This window comes from Mustela erminea, chromosome 7 (genome assembly GCF_009829155.1).
Source record: "Mustela erminea isolate mMusErm1 chromosome 7, mMusErm1.Pri, whole genome shotgun sequence".
In the NCBI taxonomy this organism is placed as follows: domain Eukaryota; kingdom Metazoa; phylum Chordata; class Mammalia; order Carnivora; family Mustelidae; genus Mustela; species Mustela erminea.
This window is the reverse complement of record NC_045620.1, coordinates 127,417,776-127,443,367: the sequence shown is the minus strand read 5'-3', so window position 1 is coordinate 127,443,367 and position 25,592 is coordinate 127,417,776. Positions and strand designations below refer to the sequence as shown.

Genomic DNA, 25,592 nt, shown 5'->3' with positions numbered 1-25,592 from the left:
CAGAGGCCTTCCAGGGTCTCCTCCTCACTACTCCTTGGTCAGGAGTTCTTGGTTGAAAGTGGAAAGTGGCCAAAGAATCAGGGTCAAATGAGGATGAGAAGGGTCATGAGGAAGGCAGAAGAGTAATAAGGCTAGAAGGGAAGTTTCGGTGGTTAACTAAACTCTAAGACCTTAGGGTTCTCTCAGGACCATGTCTAGTTCCTGACTCATAGTGTAGCAACACAGTCAAGAGTCAGAGTGCGTGGGTTCAGACTGCCTCCCTACTTGTGAGCACCATGACCTCTCACCTCAGTTTCTCCATCTATGAAATAGAAAGCCAGTACCAACCTCATAAAATCATTGCACATATTAAGTGAAGCAATGTAAGCATATTATAGTACCTAGTCCATAATAAGTGTCATAATGTCACCTACCATTGTCTCATATTCAGGTAGAGCTGAAGTAGGGATTTGTAAGAACCTGGTCTGTACCTTCCTGGTAGAAAATTTAACAAGAGAAACTCTACACAGATTAAAGAAACCAAAATGCAGGGAAAAAACTCAACTCAATGATCAGTTAAGATTACCGATTCACAGAACTAATATCCTAGACAGATGGAGTCAGAAAGCAGTTAAGAGTCACTCCTGAGTGACAACCGGGAACTTCAGTTCAGCACAGATGGGGAGAAGACGGGATCCCCTGATCAGATCTCTGGTAGGTGTGACCACTTCCACTGGGAACTAAGGGTGTTCAATGCCTCTTTTGTTAACAGGGAACTAACACTCCCCTTTTCAAGGAGGGCTTCACTGCCAGTGCCCTCATGCACCCTGAAGTATTTACTGGGTTCAGCCAGGATGGGTTTTCACTTATTTCCTGTCAAGACTCTCTGGTTGGAAGTAACTAATCAAAACCACAGTCTATCGAGGGAATAGTAAACAGAGCATGGGCTAGACTGGGAATTTCATCAGCAACTAGACCTGGGGCCTCAACATCCTAAGAACTTCTGTAGAATCTCTACCTCCACTTCCCCTTGTGGAAATTTTTTTCCCTCTTAGACAAGCTCCCCCATGTGGCAGAGGCATAGCTGTGGCGAGTTCCAAGATTCTCTACTCTGTAATCTAAGAGACAGCTCCCATTCAAAACAAATTATCTGAGTGACCTGGGTTGAGTTAGCTATTCATCCCTGAACAGATCACTGTAGCCAGCATAATGGTAGCTGTTTGTCCTCCTCCATCAGAACCACAAGTTTGATATAAGTAAGAGGTCCCTCGCAAAGAAGGGGCTACTGTTTTGAGAATATTAACATTAAATGAGAAGATTAACATTAAATGACAATAATACCTCCCTCACACACCATCTCAGCTGACAAATCAACAGTCCTGACATTTAAACCATCTAATAAGCATATACAGCTTGGGAAATCACGATGGCCACTGAAGCCAAATTCTAGAGATGTCCCCATTGTGCCAAGAATTATCCTGTTATTTGCTGGATTGTGGGGAAGGACTAGCAGAGGAGGGAACCACCCAATGACAAGGACAGCATGAGAGCACTCAATAGGCTCCAGGAAGTGGCCATCTACCAATAAATAAAAATGCACTTCAACATTTCCACAACTGTTTGGTCGTTCTGTTGCATACTGGTTGCATTTGGTTCCATGGACCCTGATTCTAACAAAGTTTCCCAAGCGTGTAGGCATGTGGATGACACCCTTCACTGTTCACTCAGGTCAATAAAGATTTCTTTTCCCTTTTTGGCATATTGTGTTGATTGTTTTGAGGTGAACTTGAGAGAGAATAGTTCAGCATCAGTTCTCATGTTAACAGCTTGCCTAGAAATCTCCGGAATTTTTAAGATAACTTTTCCACTAAAAACCAAACCACGTGGATGCCTGGAAACTCAAGAAACAGGTCTGGTCCCTGCAGCTGAATGTGTTTCTACTCCCAGAATGCCCAGGGACACCAGGAAGAAGTCAGAAATCAACACAGTATCAACAGAAATCAACAGCAAGTATTCTTTGCATCATAGTCCAGACCAGCAAGTCCCAAGTATCTGATGTTGCTGGCTCTAAAAGCCAGTGAAAACACAGATATGGGTCTTCTAAGGTTTTGTTGTGTTTATTTTGTCATTGTTATTTCATTATTTTGTTGAATATTCACCAAAACTAAAAACCAGAACTGAATATTCTTCACAACCCACTAATTGTTCTACAGAAAACCTTTCTGTTCCTTCCTAATCTCAATTGGACTCAGCCCAATTGGATGAAAGCAGGGAGCTTTTATCAAGCTGATTACACCCTCCCGCCACACACATGCGTTCCCTCCTCATTCCCCAAATGACCACATACTTTAAAGAAAAAAAGACCACAACTGATATCGCTAAAATATTCCAACTTGTTTAAAAAATATAATATGCTCTCCTGAGGTCATTATTTTTCTGTTTCTCTGCCTCTTTCAGAGCTATCAGAATTCTCTGAATTTTTTCCCCATAAAGATACGTACCGCTCTTTCACTATTATAGACTGCATAGTCATTTTTTTAAATAATAAAAGGTATTCTTTGTTAACAAAACACTGAGGGGCTTGTAAATTATTTCAGAGATAATTGGAATTTATCCAATTCCAATAAGTGGAATTGCTGTTTAAAAATAGGGAAAGCCTGGATAATTTAGGAAGCATTTGGACTGAAGTGGAAAAGAATACCACATGTTCTGAGAAAGCATCACCCACCTTTTCCTATGTCCATGATGTATTTATTGGACCCTCCTTTGTTAAAGATGTCTGCTAGGCCCTCACCAAATCCATCTTCCCTGGAGCTATCAAATGACCAGGTTCAAGGTTTCTCCTTCATAAACCCCATGTGAAAGTTTTGCTACAGACTATGTAACTCCAGAGAGCATTTTCCAGGGAACTGGAGGACAGATACATACACCAAGAGCCTAATGGGGGCAGCTTCCCACAAAAGTATCCAGAGAGCTCTAGGCGAGACTCATGTAGTTTTGTAGATTATCTCAAGCTCTTGCATGGTCTGGCGCTGATTCCTCTTTAATTTTATCTCATACTACAACACCCCATGTACCCTAGACCTTGAACACACCAATGACTATTCTACACACACCAACACACAACATATTTCTTCTCATGCTCTTTTGTCATCTGAAATCCTCCCCTTCTGCTTTACCTATCAAGACCCTAACATTGAATCTGTTCAGCAAATACTACAGAGCTGGTAAATCATGGGTACTCAATGACTGGAAACTGCTATCTTCCCCTCCTACCTCCTGTTCCTCTTCTTCTTTTCTTCCTTTCTTCTTTTTTTCTCTTCTTCTCTTTCTCCCCCACTTCTTCTTTCTCATCACCATCATCTTCATCATCACAACTACTCACCATCATGCTCACAATTATCCTCAAAGATGTAGTTTTAAAACAACCACTTCTGAGAAAACTTTCCTAATCCTCTAGTTAGAATTGGACCACTTCCTCATACTCCATGCTGCTTCATCTCAGCTCATCACGGATTAATTTTACTTTGCATTAAAGTCAGTTTATTGCTATCATTGCTACTGTTGCTATTATTATTTTTATATATAAGCTCATGCATTGGTGCCTACAAACATGAAAACAGAAATCTTGTCTGAATTTTTACAGAATACTCATCCCCATCCCGGGCATGCTTTATGCTTTCCATTAATAGGCACTTGGTGAACATTAGTCAAATTGGACTGGCTGCTGGTAAAGTTTTCTTATTTTGTTGATGTTTTAATACCAGATCTGGGTTTTAGTTTTGCTGTACTGCATCTCATATTCTGTAACTTCTTCTGCAAAGTTAAACATGCTTATCTTTTCAAATATTTATTTCAGAAATCAATTTTGAGATGGGTACATTAATGTTCTCAACAGCACAACTTGGCTCCTCTGGAATGAGCTTCATGCTGTTCATATGTGTTTCCCTTTTGGATCCACATAGAAGTAAAAGACTAGGTTGCTCTTGATATTTTCACAGGATATCCTCTGACCCCTAAATTAATTTAAGTGTACTGAAGGAAGGCAGTGAAACATTTGTTTGGGTTTCAAATCCGAAAACCTGACCTCCTAACTCTCAGCCCCAAACTGCACAGGAAATTTCTAACAGTAAATCAAGAGCCAAAAGTGCATTTATGACAGAGTCAAAGAAAAGGAAAGAAAGACTGCGAATGACCAATAGGACCTTTCTATTGTAATTTAAAGATAGTCTGCCAGCATGGCAGAAATCTAGTCTTTGGCTGCATGGTGTAATGATGTCTTTCTTTCTTTCTTTCTTTCTTTCTTTTTTTTAAGATTTTATTTATTTATTTGACAGAGATAGAGAGCATAAGCAGGCAGAAGAGCAGGCAGAGGGAGAGGGAGAAGCAGACTCCCCATGGAGCAGGGAGCCTGATGTGGGGCTTGATCCCAGGACCCTGGGATCATGACATGAGCCGAAGGCAGTCGCCCAACGGACTAAGCCACCCAGGGGCCCCTAGTGATGTCATTCTTAATAAGAAAACTCAGTTGTCCCATCTTTATACTCAGTCATTTCAGTAGGGGCTTATTCTCCCTGGAGTGGGAGGCACAGAAGGCACAGACCACATGAGCCACTTCCTAACCACAGGATTCCTTACCCAAGTTCCAGACCCAATTTCTTCCCTTCTATCTACTCTCTTTCTCTATCCCGTCCCCACTCTCCGATCTTACTCGATGCAGCTGGCTCTCAAGCTCAAGACCCTATACCAGTTCAACATCTTCACTACATAATCCACCGGGACTCACAATCAAATGCCCAGAACCAATATTCAAACTTCAGCTTCTAACCAGTCCTTCCCCACGAGACCAACCCTCTTAACGTCAGGCTCCATGTCCCAGGCTTGAAGTCTCCGATAACCCTTTGGACACCTTGATTCTTCACATCCAATGAACTACCATAGTTTGTCATTCTCGGAGCACTCTCCTCACTCAAAGTACACGGCAGTTTTGGAACCCCTGAATTACCACATGGGGCTGCTCTTAAAACATAGCTCTGGTCATGTTATTCCCCAGCTCAAAAACATTCTATGGCTCCTCACTATCCCCCCAGTCTAGCATCCAAGGCTGGCCCAATCATCCTCATCTCCCATGGCTCTTGTGCACACTAACCACAGAGGTCTTACATACATTCCCCAGGAAGGCACAGCCTCTGTTTGCTTCATTTCTAACCTACCCGCCCCCCACATAGCCTTTCACTGTGCTTAGCCTATAGTAGGTATCGTTAAATATTTATAAATTGAATCTCATATGCCTATCTTGATTCCAGAGTCCTAGCTCTGGACCCGCTCACATGAAACCCTCCTTTCTTCATGTACCATGTTGTACCCAATCCACATTCCCCTAATTGGAATTTTTGATAATTTGGGCAGAAGCCAGGCTAGATTTTATCATTCCACTAGCTACTTGAAAAGTAAATTAATACTGTAAAGCAGCTAGCGTGGCATATTTTTTTACCTACTTAAAATTTTTAAGGCATTAAGAATGACTTTTTTACACTTAATTACCATGCTTTATGTATCTATATAAATATATATATGCTTTTCTTACACATATCTAACCCTGAATGCATCTTAACTTTATCAAAATACATTTCTCATTAAATATTTTATAATCAAACCAATCCCACCCACTGATTCCAATCAGTTTGAGGCCCCAATGTATATAGCAATTACTCAATTCTTCTTTCTCCTTTGACCCCTACTCCTCAGCGATCAACCCACAGTGAGCCTCCTCCACATGACGTCAAAATCAACTACCATTTTCTACGTTAAGTTCTTCTCAAACTCTCACTGCAAGTCAGAGATGTCTTCCTAGAAGAGAGAGCTACAGCTTCAGAATCTTGAGTCACAATGCTTTGGAACACTGGAGGGACCCCGCGCTGCCTGTGGGCTCCTCGTCTACCGAAAGGATAATGATGATTGGTGCTCTTGTGCCTGAGTTCCAGAACTGCCTGGCCCTGTGAGCTTCAAAGCATTTCCCAAGCCATGAGGACTACGTAGCTGAGTTGCAAAGGGTAAATTCTGACTCCATGGTTATTGCGGGTGGACATAACTGGCTCTGGAACCATCCTGGGATCAGATTTTACCTTTTTACCCCAATCTGCTGTCCACACCTCCTCAGCTGACTGATGAGGTTCCTATTATCCCAATTGCCCCCAGCAAATAATGCTCAATCACTGCTGAATCTAGCACAACATGGGAGTAATTTGGAGAATTCTAGGCTACAATGCCTACAGACATCATCAAACTGGGGGAGAATGCTGTGGTTGGATGCATCATGTGGCATTAATTAAAAACAACCTGCATTTGTACAAATGCAGCTGAATGCCCACTTCTACTCCTCTATGGTTTCTAGTTAGCAACCACAAAAAGCAGTCTCCGTCCCTTTAACTTCACAGAAACCACCACCGTAATTCACTCCAAGGCACAGAATTCCAAAGGATTGGTTCTTAATTAATCTGTGCAGGGGAGACATTTTCCCATGCAAGTTACCCTGTGAGTGATAACCCAGTGTTGCAATATCCCACTCAATTTGCCTTAATATTCACACAAGCAAGGAATCTGAGACCTAAGGAAACCAGCAACTCCTTGGAAGACTGCCATCTACTATCAAGTTACTTTAGCCTAGAGGCTGCCCTTCAGGATAGACCACATTAGGAAGGACTTCCTTGAGAAAGGGGTGCTTCAGGACAAATTATTCAGTGTGGGTTCATGCCTACACACACAGATATTCAGACAAGACCCTGCTGTGTTAATGTAACCCTCTTGGCCTCTGTTTTCTCATCTGTTCAATAGGGATAAAAATCTCTACTCCCTTTACAAAAGTGTTGTGGAATAAATGGAAAACAACAACTCAATCTGCAAAGCAAGGAAAGCCAAGTCCAATGCCTTCTTTGCAAAAACGGGCACCCCACTTGTCATATCTACTCCCAGCCCACAGTTCCCCTTTCTCCTTTCCTCAGGCGCAAGAATGACATAAAATGACAGGCAAATGTCACTAAGATACTGCCATTAAGAGAAGAGAAAGGATAATTAAAGGTGATCATTAATGCTTGTACCCAATATGTTTGGCATACTTTGAGAGAGGGGGAGAAGTGGACCAGTCCCTGGATTGCAAGCATATTGCTCTGTCTAAATCAAACCATCAAGGTGGAAATGATGATACAATTGGAAAAAAAATGCAATTCAACACTGCCCAGAAAAAGAGATGTAGAGATAGTAGGACACACATACACAAACATGCACACACAACAATGGTAAATTGTTACTAGTAGGTCAAAATCAATTACAGTGCTTACCAAGGACAACCTTTACCTTGGAAGGTAAATCATCAGAAAACGGCAGTCTGGAGGCCAGGTATGGGTGAGAAAAGAGCAGCTCAACCTTTATGGTGTGCAATGGGAGTTAGAGTTTATAGGATTCTTGCAGAGATAAGAGTTTCTGTTATTCTTAGTACCTTAATTATAGGGCCACCCCTTTTTCTCACCATCAGAAGTCCTGCTCCGAATCCTGACTGTCACTCTTGGTGGCTTTGGCATTAGTGGTTTCATGGTTAAAATGATCCTTCACTGCTAGAAATTAGCAAAAAGAACAGGACCAACAAAGTTAGGTCTTGGGTGTGGTTGGGGGATTAACAGAGTAACAGTAACAGTACTGTTTGAAGACAGAAAAGAAAGAATTACAAAGGTTCTCACTCAACATGTGGTCCAAACCCTTCAATGGAGGCATTAAAGCTCAAAAAAAGGAAGAGACCCTCCCAAGTCCAAACCAAGTAAAGGAGAGGCTGTAGGAGTCCACGAAGTAAGTCTCATATCACATGTGAGCAGAAGGAATTACTGCTGTCTTCCCAAGGACTGATGCTCGGAAGGTCTAATGTCTTTGTTACTCCACTGAGTAACTCTAATTTAATTGAAAACAAGTATTTCATTAGGAAATTTGGAGGAAAATGAAAATGTGATCACTCGTTTTCCCTTTTTGGAAATTTTGATGAATTGTGGGCAATTTCTCAAAATTTCAGCTTTTTAAGTCAGTATTATATATTTTATGGACTTCCTGGTTTGGGGTGATGAGATCTGTCCTACATTTTTCCTTTCATTTTCCAAGTATTTTCTAAGTTTTCCTATTTTTCTCTTGTTCCTCTTGCCTAGCTTCCCTCTCAAAATGAATCATCTGAAACAAATTTGTCAAAAAGGAATGTCTGCCATCGCCACGTTCTTTAAACCTGTGTACAGTCAAGATTAACATGCCAGTTTTGTCGTAAACTTCTGGCGGTCCTATTCATTCCCTAAGTAATTTGGTCTTTTTCCTAAATTTAAAGTAACTTCTATCAACAGTGGCTACTTCGTATCTCTAGCTATTTTACCACCTTTTCAACTACACATGGTTTTTATGCTTTAGAAATTCTTGTGTGACTCTTCTGCATCTTTATATTGCAATCATTATGCGGCAAACAAAATGAGTCTTTTGTCTTTTCTAAAACTTGAGGCCATGGGGAGAAGCATGAAAAACTTCAGTAAAGATTTAGGGACAAGCTATGCCTAAGTTTTTCAACCAGCTGTTGGCATTAAGGACACAAACAAATGCGGAAGAGTGAGATGTGACTGGCAAGGTGCCCTCTGCGTGAAGGACAGGCCAACAGCTAGAAATCCCGAGATCGCGTTGCTGCCAGCCTGGGTACAGAAACCTACGCTGGACGTTTGTGAGTCAGGAGTTGAAAACTGAGTATAAATCCTGATACATATTGAACACCCTGAGATTACAGAGGTAAACGCAGCTTTATTCATGATTTCTACTTACAGCGGCTTTATTTCCTTATATGCATCAATTCATTTAAACCTCAAAAGAGCCCTGGAAGGTAAGCACTAGTGTGACCCGCATTTCACTGAGGCTAAAATGCAGAACAGCTTAGTGACTTGCACTAAGTCACATGACCTTGCTTTCATATGCGGAATCAGGCTCCAGATTTGCTTCTTCCATTGTCTGCAAGGCTCTCACATCTGAAAAGCAGTCATACTCTGAAAGGAAAGGAGGGAATAATTCAAGGCCTGGGCTGTGAAGAGTGTTTTCTGAGCAAAGACAGGAGACCTCCCAGCTGTAGCTGCACTTTGGCCCTAGCGGAGGGACCCCGACCCCTCACCCCACCTCAGCGTGGCTATGCAGGAGCCATGAGCAAGCACGCAGTCTGGGAGACTCGGCCATGCTGCCCGTGGTGAGCTCTGGGGCGGGTGTGCAGGTCCTCACCCCGACAGAAGGACCTGATTGAAGAGGTGGCGTGCAGGGGAAGCTCATGGGGACTTCACAGCCATGTCTTCCGATTTGGGCAAAGGGCACCGATGTTTGTTTTCAAGAGAACGGAGCTGGAGGAGCAGAAGGTGTTTCCAATGAAGGCCCACCTGTATCATGTTAAGGAACACACGGAAACCATGGCTTTGAACTTCAGCACTGATGACTGTTTCTCATGCAAGTAATAAAAAAGCAGCCTGTGAGTGTCTATAGGGTCTATCATGGGCTGAGGATCACTGCTGACCCCTGGCCCAGTAGATACACCCCCCATGCTGGCTCTAGGCTGACCTTGCTGGGGCCACAGTCCACCACTTAGCACAGGAGGTGCACTATTTCTCAAATCAAGAGCCCCATGATTGCTTCCCCCAAAGTAACCACACATCAACACAAACCGACTTCCTTTTCTCCCAGAACATGCCCTGGTTGGATGCTCTCTCCTGCCTGCCTGATAAACCCCTTTGCCTTCCCAGGAAGGTCAACAGGAAGGAAGCCCTCACCATGCTTTGCTTCCTTCCCGGACGGCCTCAGAAATGTGGAGGCGGTTTCTAAGGGATGCCCTGAGGAGCTATTGTCCAAGATCACATGGAACTCATAGTCTCCGGGCCAGGAGCACAAGGATCTGGAGGCGATCTGAGGACCTGTGTGTCCTCCCCAGCAGCCCCTGGACTACCTCCTCCCAATGTGCCCACTGGTTTCACATAGGAGCACCAAAATTTTCCTAAAACAAACAAAACAAATTTATTTCACCTTAGGGCTCCTTCCCAAGTCACTGGTAACTCAAATAATTGATAACCTGAGCAACTGACATTGCAGTGATGTTACTTGGTGGCTTCAGTCTTACGTCTTCCTCTCCTACAGACATCTCTGGTTTAAACATTAGACTGAGATAGGCAATGTTTAGCCCAATAGATGGCTTTGCTAACTATGATCCCAGGCTGGAGTTTGCTGACACGGCAGTTCCTTCCAGACCATTCTAAAGTCCTAGTGGATGCCCTTCCTCACCCACATTTGTGACTGACCGCTCAGACTGCAGTGAAGGCTAGCTCCCCTGGGACCACGGGCTGACCTGCTGTCAGTTTCAGGAGCCCTGTGCTGAATTGAGGCCACGAGAGTTGCCTCATTCCCAGGTCACGCCTGTGTAAATTAGCGAAGTCAGAGCCTGAGTCCTGGGTCTTCCCAGGGACAGCTCTGCTCTCTTGGGGAATAAAAAAACCCAAGCTTCAGTTATGTCTGTGCTAATGCAAAACTAGGACGCTAACAAGGATGTCTGCCCCCCAGTTCATCGTGAAGATCCAGTGAAAAACAGGGCAATGTTTTGTGAACTATAAACACTGCACAAATGGAGGCATTTCTGTTACTAGATGCCAGGATGTTAAAACATGATTTAAAAGTTCATTGGAGGGATGCCTGGGTGGCTCAGTGGGTTAAAGCCTCTGCCTTCGGCTCAGGTCATGATCCCAGGGCACTGGGATCGAATACCACATCGGTATCTCTGCTCAATGGGGAGCCTGCTTCCCCTTCTCTCTCTCTCTGCCTCTCTGCCTACTTGTGATTTCTGTCTGTCAAATAAATAAATAAAATCTTTAAAAAAGAAAAAGTTCATTGGAGATGTAGCTTCACGTCTAAATGTTCAGTCACAATTTTATTTTGGTTCTTTCAGTCACCAGCACTGCATTGAAATTAATGCCGCTGGGACCAGCCTTGTGCTGTGTGCACAGGGAATGTGAGTTCTGCCCTCCACGCATCTACAGTGTGGTTGGAAGGCCAGGTCACACATGGGCAATAACTATATGAGCAATGCAGGACAGACGTCCTTGTTGCTGGTGCCTCACGCACAAAGACAGACTCGTGGACAATTCACACTCAGCAGGGTTGCCCATCTGACTTCTTCCAACATCCCAACATTGCAGTTGTCTAGGACCCCGGGGGTAGCCTCCCCCCACCCCCGCAGCAGAGCCCCACACCTTCTGCCTCCATGCCAAAGCTCCTTCCCACCCCAAGCCTTTTGAATCATCCCAAAATTTGACGAGGAACATGTTCTTTCAGAGAACCAGTGAGCCCTGTGGTATTAACCAGGTCTGCTCCCTGCAGCCTGGTCTAGATGCCCCTCATCTGGGCTCCTGGGAGGCTTCTCTCTCATTACACTAAGCACACACCCTTCTAACCCCCTGAGATCGGAATCTGTATCCAATTCATCTTGGTACCCACAACCCCTAGCACAGGACCTGACACAAAGTTACCCAAAACAGATATTAGTGGAAAAGCAAATGAGGAAGCAACAATACTCTGGGCTAAGTGTGTTTGGGGAGGCTAGCCTGAGAACCAATGCTCCCCTGGGCATGCTTGCTAAAAATGACACCAAAAAAAGTGAAAAGAGACATGTGCGTTTGTGTTTGCACATAAATACAAGAGCGTGTGGAAACGCGGGAGAGAAAACTCTCTGGGTTGTTAACAGAGGCGGGGCGGGGGGCGGGGGGCAAGGGGGAGGGGCGGAGAGAAGAGAGAGAGCCAGAACTACAGATGAAGAGAGAGAACTGAAAGGGACAAAACTCCAGGATTTATAGCAGAAGCACCTATACGTATCTGAGTAAAATTAGGAAAGGGGAACGATCATTCTCTGGGACAAACCAAGTAAGGAATGAGGACAGACACAGGGAGGAGGTGAGGTGAATGTCCCCAGGCACACGGGCGAATGAATGAGCCCCACGGCCAGGAACCAAGGGGCACCTCTACGGCAGCAATGTCAGGGCCCAGGTGCTCCCTAAAAGATCTGAAGCCCCAGACTGCCGGCTCTGGAGGCTCCAGGCTTTCCCACTAGCATGTCCAGCTCCAGCCGAGGACAGGTCCAAGTAAAATGGTTCACACAGCTACGCCTGCATCACATGAGCTGAACTAATATCAACAATTACATCAGGAAAAATGTGTTTACCTTGGTTTCCCGCCACAGAAAATGGGTCCAAAGTGATGTTGAACATACGCCTTTCATTCCTGCTTCTATTAGAAGGACAAATAATTTAACAGGTGGGACTCAGAATTCCACGGTTCTTTTTTTTCTTTCTTTCTTTCTTTTTTTTTTTTTTTAAACTGTGGGGTATTAAACATTCCACTTTTGGTCAACGGAATCTGGAACCCTTCTTAACAGACCTCAGCGAGCTCTATTTATTTTGCAAAAGCCCTCCTAATGCTCACATGAGCAGTGAGTTGGAAAGGCCTGGGGAGCCCAATCAGACTGCAGTTTCACGTGTTATCAGTACAATATGTTGCTTCAACTGAGAAAGCAAATTCTCTGACTAACTCCTCCAAGAATTGATCCAGACAGCTAAAAGAGAGGAAATCCATTCGACTTTAACAAGGCAATTGGTCCAGACTTCATACAATATCATTTCAGTCTAGAATTTTCATCGTCACTGCCAAAAACATCAAACAGAAACATTACAGGACTTTCGCTCACTTTTCACTCTCCAAAGAATAGCCAGCTTGTTCCAGGCCTGAGCAGCAAGAAAGGAATTAAGGGGAGATGGGGCGCGGGGCAGTCACATGGGGCATTTAACTGTTTCTCACCATCTGATTTCTGAGCTTCGCAACAATTATTTCTAAAAAGCTAAGGTTTTGAAACGAAGGACAATCAGAAGCTTCCCCATATGCTAAATGCTCTGCCTCTCAAAGACTCTCCAACCTCATCCATCAGGTTATCATTATTCACCTTTTTTCTTTTATTCATCTGTCCTATGTCATCATTCAATAGATTACTCAGGGAGGTGTAATGTTTATGCCAGATATCGGTTAAAAAGTATCTCAATGATCTATGCATATTAGAGCACATGAGTTAAGGAAACTCTAACTCCTAAAATGAACAAGCCCAAAAATATATAAGGCATCAAATTCGATAAGCATAAGTAACATGTTCCCATGAGGTCCCAAAGAGGTGGTACAAATTGGTGGCAGGCTGATTTCACATAAGAGTCAGGGACCCAAGATCTTTCCTTTATATTCTCAGTTCTCTGCTATGGAGACCTCTGTGTTCTGCCAGCAGACGGGGGATCGGAGACTGTAAAAGTGCAATCCACTTCTTAAAAACCTCAGGCCAGAATGACACACATGACTCCCACTCACAACCCATCCATCACCTAACTGCAGAGAAAGCAGAGGCATATCGTCTCGCTGTGTGTTCCAGAAGAGGAAACCTATTTAACAAAAAGCTAGCCACTGTCTGCCACAGCCGGCCAACTGGAATCATCCATACGCTAATGAGCCATACTTTAACTGATTTTGCTATTACCATGGTGATTTAGGAATCACATTTTGGTTCAGGGTGTGTCTGTGTCTGCGTGCTATGCAGATAACTGCACTGTAATGACCTAGCTCCAGAGTCATGCACGGAGTTCAACACCTGATACTCGCTGCAGATAAATACCCAGGGAATCCTGAGGCGGTTCCGTACTATAAAATTGAAGTCCAAAGTGATTCTGATATTCTTAGGACAATCCAAACTCTGAGGCAGAGAGTTTGTCTAAATAAGAATCTGGGGATGGATACAAAAATCTGGCAAGCACTTTGCCTTCACTGGAGACGTTGGCCAGACTGGATGCTCCTGGGCTCCAGGCACAGTTCAGACTCCTGGGGGCTTTGCATGGGCAGGGACAATATCCACTGTGTTCCAGCTTGCTACAGGTCACAGAGCATACCAGTATTTCTCCTCTGATGTTCAACAAAACTTTGTAAAATTAAGAAGAAATTACTGTCTTATTTTTAAAAATTCTCAAGGTGGAAACAGAAAGCCTAGAGATCTAAAAGTAAGTAGAAGTGGGACAAAATTCAAAATTCACACAGCACCCACTCGCTCCCTAGTAGAAAGACTAGGACTGCTGTCATTTCAACAGCTACAGTTAGCTGCTTCTTTCCACACAGATTACTTTTTCCAGATCATTCCTAATGATCTTTTAACAAAAGAAACATCTACCACACGTTGTCCCTGAAGTATGATGGAATTCTGCCGGATAAAACTCATAAACCCTAAGACTTTGTTGCCCAGAGAATTGTTTGTGAGCCCATAGCATTGGAAGTCCCTGTCAGATTGTTAGAAATGCATGTTCTCAGGCCCATTCCCTGACCCACTGAATCAGATTCTCTGTTTAAACGAAATACCCAAGTGATATGAAAGCACATTCGGGTTTGAGCAGCATTAACCTGAATGGGTAGTAGGGGAAATGCTGACCTAATAGAAAACGAGTTCCTACAAATCGGTAAGAAAAACTGATGGGGCACCTGGCTGGCTCAGTCAGCAGAGCGTGCAACTCTTGAACTTGGGATCGTGGGTTTGAGACCCATGTTGGGTGTAGAGGTTATATGAAAATAAAATCTTAAAAACAAAAAGAAAGAAAAATAGAAATTGACAAAATACAAGAAGTTTATTCATAGAAGAAATGTAAATAGAAAATAACATAAACCTAAAATTTTCGTCCCCTCCTGCAGTTTGGCATATACAAACTAAAGCAACAACATGCTACCACTTTTCGCCTTATCAGTCTGAGAAATCTTGTAAAATCTAATAATTGCAAACAGAAAATACTTTAGGAGAAGGGCATTTTCTTATGAGTGGAGCTTAAATTGCTATAATCTCTCTTTTTTTTTTAATTTTAAAACTTTTGACCAAAAAATTCCACTTCTAGGACTCCAGTCTATAGAAATATCTGTTAAAACATCAAAGATAAGTAGAAAAGGATACCCATTACTGGATTTGAATTGTGAAATATATAGGGATTCTGCACAGCCATCTATAAGGAAATAGTTCAGTACATTACTGGTATCCATACCAAGGAACTACACAATAATTTAAAAAGAGGTCTGTGCCATGAAAAAAAAAAAAATGTCCATGACATTACTGAATGCCTAAACCCATTGCAGGATATTACATACAGCGTGACCTCATTCCTATATTTTAAAACTTGATAGGAGGTAAGCATATATTTGTTAAAATTCATGAGATGCTAAATTCAAAATCGGTGCATTCTGTTTTATGGAAATTATACCTCAATAAAGTTTATCAAAAGGAAATATGTACATATGTTAGTGGATGTTACATACATATTTGGGGGCTTACGAAATGGTCTGTAAGGAAATAAAACAAGCTTTTAAAAGTGACAGAAGCCTAAGAGAGGAGGGACTGGGAACTTTCTACAGTGTTAGTATCTTTCCAAAAAGCATGCACACTTCTTGTATTTTTAAGTCAGGAAGCTAAATGAAATAATCAGAGTCATCTGCAGTGAGCCTGAATCCACATGGAAACCCAGCTCTAGCTTGACCTCATTCATTGCTTCCACTGGCTGAGTTTAGTCATTTGGTGTTTGGTGTGAAGCTTTGCATTCAGAAGGGCGTCAACATCACACATACCATCGCCAGACTGGCTCTATATAAACACCTGTTTATTACTTCACACGTAACTACATACATAACATCCTTAAACATCAAGCTACAAATTTTATGGAAATTTTATGGGAACAATACATGTGAGAAGGCACAGTTCCAGCCCCAGCCTTATCACTCTTCCCCTTCCTTATCATTCCCATCATCTTGTGCAACATCAAGTACATAGGAATAATGAACTGACAACTATCAGTGACATATACTATTAATAGATAGCATCAACATATCACTGTATCAATGATATCTACAATTATCAATGATGTATTTCTTTATAATTGTTTAAATGTTGGACGGAGAGAAAATGAATGAGAAGTAAGTCCTTTTCCAAAGCCTGATGCGGTAGGTATTTCCCCCCATTCCATAGACAGATTGACTGAGGCTTAGTAAGATTGGATGATTTGGTCGGGCTTATACAGCTCATAAATAATAGGACCAGCCTTCAAATCTATTGGGGAATGCCTCTAAAGCCCATGTCTTTGCTCTCTACCACACTGCCTTTCTAACTCGTCACTTAGGTGATCTCACTGAATTCCCACACTCCTGTCTCAAGAAATACTTGTTGATTGATTGATGACACATTCAGTAGCAATGTGGTCCAGTTCAAGGGTTTCCCAGAGCTGAATTTGATGAAAAGCCCCTGCTGTGCTCTGAGAGATTTAACCTGCTTCAAACTCTGGCTTTCCCTCAATATCATGAGTCTCAATTTTTGGGACCTGTGCAATACATAGCACGAATTTTATATACTCACAGAGCTTAAACGTGGTGTGAGAGGACAGAGTTTAAGCTCAAGACAGGACACCTGGGGCAAAGGTTCAATGCCAGGGAGTCTACCAACATGCAGCTTCCCAAGGTTCTCTCTGGTGGGCACTGGGCCATGTATGGGTCAGGCTGTTTCAGACCAACTGCTTTGACTTCACCTCCTGAGAAGTGGACTAAGGACATATCAATGGAAAACACCCACCCCTGGAATGCAGGGACGCGGCGAAGGCACAAGGCAGCACCGGACACTCTAGAGTCAACGAACCGGATTCCAGGTACTGTTCCCCATCAACTAGCAGCAAGCTTTAGGGAACATTTTCAACATATCTGAGCCTGTTCTCTCAGATATACTATGGGGATAATAGTCCTTCTCCTGCCAACTTTCGGGAGGTTATTCGGGAGATGTTATTTACGGAAAGACTATAGAACCACAAATCCTTGCCTGTACACTGTGTGAATAGTCACTGTCGTGACAGGAGGTGGCATGCTGCCATGGACAAAACACTGGGAAAAATCAGAAGGCCTGGACTGAGGTGCCAAATCTCTTCATGTCATAATAGCCAAGATGTTCTAGACTCATAGATCCTGTGGGTCAGAAAGACAGATTTCCAAGATGGCTTCACTCCAAAATAACATATTCTTACTAGAAGAACATTCCACAAGAGAAGCTGAAGAGCCTGAGATGTATGTGGCTCAGCCATGATCGCTCCAGCTAATTCGCCTGCAGCGGGCGGGGTTTCTGACACTCCAGATGCAACACCAGCCATCAGTGACTCATTCGGCCTTGGTGCCTGAAGCATCGCTTTTGCATTATGTTTTATCATTTTCGATTCTGTTGTTACTTTTAACCATCTTGACTTAAGTGCATTCTGATCCGATAAGCCACCTCAAATCCTTTTTTGAACCATCCCATCTATAAAACACTTCAATTAACAAGCAGCTTGCTTTGATCTTGGTAAGTCATAGAACTGCAGAACTGGAAAGGAGCTCAGAAATCAAACTGAGCCTCAAATGTTGTAAATGGTAAGACAGAGACCCAGAGAGAGAGAGAGAGTGAGAGCGAGAGCGAGAGCCAGAGAGAGAGAGAGAGAAGGTATACCTAGAGTCACACATCTAGTTGGAGGAAGAGCCAGAAAACCACCTCAGGGTTCCCAGTCCATTTGCTGTTCATATTATTCTATCATGAGCCTGGGTCTCAGTTTCTCCAGCAATAAAATGAAAATAATACTACTGTGCTCTTGCAAGACTGTACAAGGAAAAACTTGTATAATTAATATATATGGTTTTCAAAACTTTAATAATAAATAATGTTCTTTCTTGTATAAACATTGTATAAAAAGAAACTTGGTATCATCACTGCATACGGTTTTCAAAACTTTAATTATAACTCAATAATTTTCTTCCTAAAAACTCATGGAAAGGTTCTTGGAAACCTAAGAACACAGAGTAGGCTTGGTTTGTGCCACTCACCAGAACACCTGGCACTGGGCTGTTCGGACTTACAGTTTGCACACTGCGTTACGCTGGCCATTTAAGGGGCCAATGAAAGCCCGTATAGGCCAGCTGAAGACTGGCTTTGAAGCCACAGCCTTTCAGGAGCAGCCTACAGCGGCACAGAGAAGCCCAGTCAGATAACTCAAAACTTTATCCCTGAGGGTTTCCGAAGCAGGCAGAAAAATTGGTGGCTGAGCACTGGAGGGTCCTCAGAAGACAAAAGAGAGAGACACTATGGCTCCCTGATCAAGAACTTGGGCAGCGCCATCAAGAGGTGTGGATTCTAATGTGGCTACTTACTAACTCTGTGGTCATCGTCAGGTCACATGACCTCTTAGCTCAGGTTCCTTGTCTCTAACTTGGAGTAAAAATAGTCTGTCCCTCATGGGTTGTTCCTGAAAACTAAGTTAGTTAATAATGTCAGTTGCTTGAAACAAGGACTAATGCATGGTAAATACCCATGAATTATGAGCTCCTATTCCGTGACTGCAGGTGAAGAATGCTGCTGGTGGCCGGCTTTATACATCCTGCAGCGGCCAGACTCATGAGACATGAATCTCAGGCTCTCCCGTCGCAATTTCTGCACATCGTTGACAGTTTCAGAGTTTAAAAATGTTCCATTTCCCCAACAGCAGTTTTAAACTGTACAACAGAAACTTCCTGTTCTTCTTGAGCATTCACAGAGAAGGGTACAGGCAGAGGAAAGGCTCCATGCTTATGAGGACAGCGAAAGAACCACCTTGGGACCCTCGCCTTGCTGCTCAGGCCTGATGGCTCCCACAGTTACTGGTCCCTGGGTGGCCAGTCCCTGTCAGTTCCCTTTTCCTTGCCCCTGCTCTGACTGTAACTTCTTCATTAAGCTCTCTGCTGGGGCACCTGGGTGGCTCAGTCGGTTAAACATCTGCCTTTGACTCAGGTCGTGATGTTGGGGTCCTGGGATAGAGTCCTTCATGGGGCTCCATGCTCAGCAGGGAGTCTGCTTGTCCTCCCTCTGCCCCTCCCCCTGCTCATGCACTCTCTCTCTCTCTCTTTCTCCCTCAAAAAAATAAATAAAATCTTTTAAATATTTGTTATTTATTTTTTGAGGGAGAGAGAGAGAGTGATAGAGGGAACACTAGCAGGGGGAGTGGGAGAGGGAGAAGCAGGGAGCAGGATGCAGGGCTCAATCCCAGGACTTTGGGATCATGACCTGAGCAGAAGGCAGCTACCCAACAACTTAGCCACAGAGATATCCTACAAATTAAATCTTTTAAGAATAAAATAAAAAATAAACTCCCTGCTGGGACTGATCTACAAGCCATCAGCTGAGGTGGAGTCAATATTGGGCTCTACCTGCTGCCTCTAAGAATCATTAGCGCCATGGAAAGGCTGGCTTTACAGGAAAATGGTTGTTACAAAAGGCAGAGAGTCTGACTCCGGTGCTCTCAGCAAGAGGATGTGCAGCCAGCTTTCCAAGGGTAGCTGAGATGCCCAATGCTTCCTCTCCTAGCCCATTACTACCTGACAATTTAGGAAGAGTCAGAGAACATAAATGAACCTGTGAGTTCTTCAAGAAATCTTTTCTCAAACAAAATGTCAAAGGGACAGTAGCAGCCACTGTGAATGATTATGAAAATGAGTGTGATTATGATGCATTTTAGGAAGCCACATTATTTCCACACATCGTGGTATTTCACTTGTGGCAGAGTAACTGAGGGGTGTTCAAACCGTGGAACATACCAGGGGCTCCAAGCAGACATCTCTCCTACTACCAAGATCACAAAGACTTCCGAGTCCATGGCGGAAAAGGAGAGGTGATACACCCCTTCTTTCTACTCTTGAGGTTCCCGGAGTTGACCACTACCTCCTTCTGCCTCCCTTCTTTGCAGAAACCAGAAGAAGCACAGATATTCATTCCCTCGTTTCCAAATACCTGGGAAACATGTTCGCTTCCCCAGCCTCAGAGGACTTCAGCACACAGAAGGTGAACACTTCCTTTCTCTTCCCCCCCAGACTCAGGGGTGTTGTGACCACATGTCCTGGGGCATCTCTTAGAGTCTCTTAGACCAATAATCTGGTCTTCATCTGAGTACAATCACGTGCCGTTCACCCAGTCACTGAACAAATACTGATCGTGTCTATGTTATGCCAACTACATGCCCAAACAAAGAGGAGACAGTAGTTAAGACATTGAACTTACATTCAAAGTTAAACCTTAAGGCAGACAAATAATTTCGGCGAGGCAGAGCGGCTCCGAAGGAAAGCGAACAGAGGAGCTGCGGTGACTGAGGGCAGGAGAGCAGCGCTGCCTCTCAGGAAAGCAGGTCAGGAGAGAAGCCACGGGAACAAACCCGTCACCTGCGCCACGTCGTGCCTGTCCCCACAATGACAGTTTTGCCAGCGCTTTGCGCTGTCACCCAGCCCCTGCCCCGGGCACAGGGCACGCAGGTCACCAGCAGTCACGCAGCTCCGTGAGCCTGTGGTTGCCTCCACACCTCACCTTCATTCAGAGCCGGTGGCTAGACCGCCCTTCACATGCCCGCTGTGACTCCCGGGCCCAGGGCCACTCACCGCCCATCTTTTGGTACAAGCTCTTCAGAGGCACACCTGGGACTCATTGCACCTTCCTCCCGGCCTTGGCCGAGCTCCGCCCACGAGCACACCTGCGCCATCCCTTCTGGCGCTTCTCTCATTGTATCCGAATGACTGCTCTGATCACTGGACTTCGCCTGAGGCCGCAAGGCCCCCTTCCTCTCACTGCTCTGGGCCCGAAAGCCACGGCACCAAAACAAATAATCCTCCCCAGGCCATGTGAGTTTGGAAAGGTTATTTATCCTGACTTTACAAATGAGGAAGCAAAGGCTCAGAGACGTGAACTCACTTACCTAATGTCACACAGCTAGGAACGGGCTGAAGCTGGAATTTACAACTGGGTGTTCGGAAGCCAAATCCTGCGAGCAGGGGAGTGGCGTCCAGCTAATGGGGGTACACGAGGGGAGGCGGGGCCTGAAAGGCCAGACTCGCTGGCAGCCCCGCACAGGTGTCACGTTGAGCCTCCACAGAGCTCTGCCTGAGCCCCTTTCGCTGCTGGCCAGAAACTGGAGCTTATCTGTGGTATTTAAAGGTCCGAGAAATTGGGCAAAGTTTCCTGATGGGTATGGAAAATGTCTGCTTGTCAGATTTCAAAATCTTGCAGTAATTGTCTTATTTTTAAAAAGGTCCTTCATTCTAAAAATATTCTCCCCATGACCCCTGCAAGAAATTCCCCCTTGTCATTTAAACGGTCAAAGAAAACTCTGAAGACCTCAAAAAGCGGCAGTGCGGGGTAAGCAGACCAGAGAGGCCGCTCTGAGATGTCTGGCATTCTTGAAGCCTGTGGAGGCAGAGCGCGGGCGGCGGCAGCTGACCTTTATTTTAAAAGTCATTCTCCCACTGCTGGGCAGACCGCCTTCAGGTGAACACGCTCCCTGAAAAGTCTGGGCGCCTGTCTGTGGGGATTCAGGTGAGCATCCCAGCACCCCCAGGGCCTCTATCACTGCTTGCCTACGTAAGAAGTCACGACCCACCTCTCTTTTTCTGTAACTTTATCACCCTCAGCCCCAGTTTTTCCCTGAAATCTGCAGCTGTGGCCCCCATTGATTCAGCCCATCCTTTCCAGGTGTGTTGCGGTCTCCCTTGTCTCTCTTCCAGAATGATCCACCCCACCAGAAGCCAGGCCCATGCCCCGTACCTGTGCACTCCCCACAGTGTTTCCCACACTGCTCTGTGTACAGGAGGGACTTAATAACTGAGGGCAATGGACTGGTCCTCCACACCTACACATCCAGAGCTCTGAGTGGTCCGCACATGACACAAGTGGCCTCAATCCTGAGATCGACGGTCCAGGTAGAGATCTTTCTGCATCTAAGGAGGTACTGCTTGGAAGTGGGGAAGCACTTTCACAAAACTCCTGAGTCAAGAGTCAAGAGTGAGGAAGGGCCCGGTTATTGGAACACGAGTCCCCAAACTATCCGTGTATGTGTGTGATAACGCTGACACAAGCCACAGCCTTCCCTCTTGCCCCCCTTCCATCCAGGGCATACCACAGACCCAGCGTTGTGATGGCTAAGTCTGGGTTGGACCCCAAGAGAACAGGCCCCTTTCTTTCCCCATAGCTGCCTGGGTAGAAGATAGGGAATGGGGCACTTTTCCTAAGTCCAGCTTTGTTCAAATAAGAAATTGCCCTATAATGTGGCAGTCCCCTTCCTGAAGCTTCCTGAATACTGCCTGTATTTCGGGCAGTGTCTGTTCAAAAGTGAAGGAGCAATTGAACAGTGAATAAGTCAACACACTCTGAGAGGTGTTCCCTGATATATATGTACAAAGATTCTTTCCAAAAATGAAGTGTAAACTGTACACTGGGCCTCTGGCAGTCTCTAGTGGGTCTTAATCATGCCAACAGTGATAGCAAAACCAGAATGAAGAGATCCCTGGGCTGCAGTTAAACTAGTAAGCCAAACTTTCTGCTTCACCCTCCTGAGTCTTCCCAGGTAATGTGCCCAAGAAGATCACAGGCAGGTCTGGACAGAAGGGGAAGAGTGGTCTAGGATCCACTGGTCCCTTCTCATTCTCCCAGCTGGAGTAACAAAGGACCATGGACATAAAAGTCAAGAATCCCAGGCCTCCTGATAGCAAGAAAACCTATCCTTCCCATTGTCTTTGCACTCAGAGCCGTATCTCCTGGGCAATGATGCGTCATTCTGGTTCAGCCATGGTTTTTCAGAGATTTCCTGCCCAGCTCGGACAGCCTACTGAGTCTCACCTGAGGAGCTAAGTGGCCCATTGGACCCCACCGAACATAGCTATACTAGGGAGACAGACTCATGGGCACTTAATAGCTCAAGGCAAAATCGGCCCTCAAGGAGACAAGTAACTTTCAGACTTTGTTGCAGACTTTGCACCTAGAAATGGATGCCCCAAGAGTACAGCCTGACAACATTATGCATGAGTATACTCAGAGATGCTCAGGAGACAAACTGGGCTTGCCTTGCCTGTGAGGCCACAGACTTCTAGACAATGCATTGTCTCCACTTCCTCATAAAATTCTTTCCTTCTGTGACCTCTGCTAAGTCACATGGTAAGCTACACACACACTCACACTCACACTCATACAGACACTAAGAGAGAGAGAGCAAGAGTAGAAACAAAGAAACATCTAGCATAGGCGAATCCTGAGAGCTTCCATCCTAAAGTGTGTGATTTATGGGTCTGTCAGTGGGACAGATGGGAAAGAGAAGGCAGTGAATTCATAGCGGTGGCACTTGTGATACCATGAGGTCTAATCAGAAAGAACGGACCTAAAGCCTCAGGAGATGCCCCCAAAGGAATCAGCACGCCGTTGTGAGCTTTTGCTGCTTCTGAGAAATTATATTCTAGAGTCAGAGACACCACTTGGCATTCTCTTCTGTCTTCTGTGTGGAGATTTGAGGTAATGGGTCCCCCTATTAGTGAGGGACCTCCCAGGTAACAAGTGGAATTCTGAGGCCATGCCATTGTGGAGGTGGCCTGCACCCTTGGGTCCAGCCCAGGCCGGAGGATAGTAGAGGATACCCCTGGATGCAGCCTGTCTCCGAAGGATGGGGGCATGATTGCTAGTTTTGGAAGATGATAAAAACTGATGTTCAGTCACAGAGGAATGACTGCAAAGTAATACATACTGGAAAGGTCTGAGCTAGGGATCTTTACTCTGTCTTCAGGGCACAGCATATGGTTTAGTTTGGGAAGATGAGGAAAGGTTTAATTATATATATAATATACATATATATGGGGGAGATATATATAGATAGATAGATATAGATAGTCATGGAAACAAATGATAATGAAAATACAACGGTTCAAAATCTGTGGGACACAACAAAGGCAGTCCTGAGAGGAAAATATATAGCGGTACAAGCCTTTCTCAAGAAACAAGAAAGGTCTCAGGTACACAACCTAACCCTACACCTAAAGGAGCTGGAGAAAGAACAAGAAAGAAACCCTAAGCCCAGCAGGAGAAGATAGATATAGATAGATAGATATAGATCTATCTCTATCTATAGATCTATAGATAGAGATAGATCTATATCTATCTATCTATCTATCTATATCTATCTATACTATATATATACATATATATATATATATATATATATAGTCCACTGCCATGAACCACTCTCCAGTCTCTTTCTCCAGAGCACCCAACCCTGGACTGTAGAACTGTACTGACTGGAAACACATGCCACAGCAACTTCTGATCTGTCTCCTGTTCTTGTCTCCAGGGCCAGCTACCTGCATCCTTTGCAAATCTCTAATATCTAGATCTATTCACTCTTTCCATCTATCTCCATTCAGGGCAGCCATTAAACCACCACCCTCTTGTCTCCTATCTTCCTGGAAAAACTGAAACTTCAGTGACTACTCCATCAACACAAGAGACCAAATAAACATGTTTCATCTTTAAAATCCGGCTTTATTGTGCATTTTATGGAAGATGTTGGCAAGAAACTGGTTGTGGCTGAGTAATGTCGCTTTCTCAACCCAAGATAACTGCAAAAACTGTGAGGTCTTGAGAAAAATGATGCCTGAGGACATGTCTACAAGCCTGGGTAATGTTTGGAAAAGCAGACATAAGAGGTCTTAGAGGTCTGCTTCTTAGGCAAATTTCCACTCTGTCCTCCATACGTAGGGGTCTAATTCACCCTGGATACATAGGATGAGAGAATCAAGCACTAACCAGCACCCTATCCTACTGAAGAATGAACTAGTTCTGACAGTAGGGCCTCCCTTATCTCAGCAAAAGTCAAGGCAGAATTAGGTCCTGGGGCCAAACTTGCTCACCTTTGTTGATGGAAGTTGCAGTGGACTTGGGCTCCATGTTGGTAGGTATTACTCTGCAATGCTTCACAAAACCTTTTTTTTTTTTTTTTAAGATTTTATTTATTTATTTGACAGAGAGATCACAAGTAGGCAGAGGCGGGCAGAGAGACAGAGGAGGAAGCAGGTTCTCCGCTGAGCACAAAGCCTGATGCAGGGCTCGATCCCAGGACCCTGAGATCATGATCTGAGCCGAAGGCAGAGGCTTTAACCCACTGAGCCACCCAGGCACCCCATTCACGAAACCTTTCGCAACTCAACTGACAAAGTCATTGCATATGTATATGTTGAATTATTCCCTTGGGAGAAGTGACTGGAAAAACCAAGTCTTCACACCCTCTCTATCCATGTCTTCTGACGACCATATGATTTAGCTATGGCAGCCAGCATTATGTGGCAACCAGAGGCAAAGAAGAATTTCCTTTTCTTCCATGTGAAAGTGATTGATGTCTAGTTGGGAATCAGACCTGTAACTCAGTTTCATTAGCCCTAGACTCCCACCAACTAGTTAATCTACCCCAGATCCATAGACAACCCAACTGCAAAATGAAGTAGAACCAGACTTAGTCTATCTTGCCAAAAGAATGGTAGGATAAGTTCTGTTGCCAATGGCACAATCTGCAATACCATAGTAAAATAAAAATCAATACCTCTTGGTCCTAGACATAACCACAATACTTTTATAGATCCACATTCTGAGAACTGTGATAGTGAATATCTTATTAGTGTTGATTTTGGCAATTTCC

General features: G+C 44.3%; 1 long non-coding RNA gene across 3 annotated transcripts in view; it reads right to left on the bottom strand.

Moving 5' to 3' along the window:
- Positions 1-5,834, bottom strand: part of LOC116596151 — a 41,530-nt gene extending 35,696 nt beyond the window's left edge. For 2 of the 3 annotated variants that reach the window (XR_004288028.1, XR_004288029.1), the window contains exon 1: positions 5,740-5,834. This is a non-coding gene — a long non-coding RNA (uncharacterized LOC116596151). The remainder of the gene's footprint in view (positions 1-5,739) is intronic. The other variant, XR_004288030.1, reaches the window with a different exon arrangement.
- Between the last annotated feature and the right edge of the window lie 19,758 nt (positions 5,835-25,592).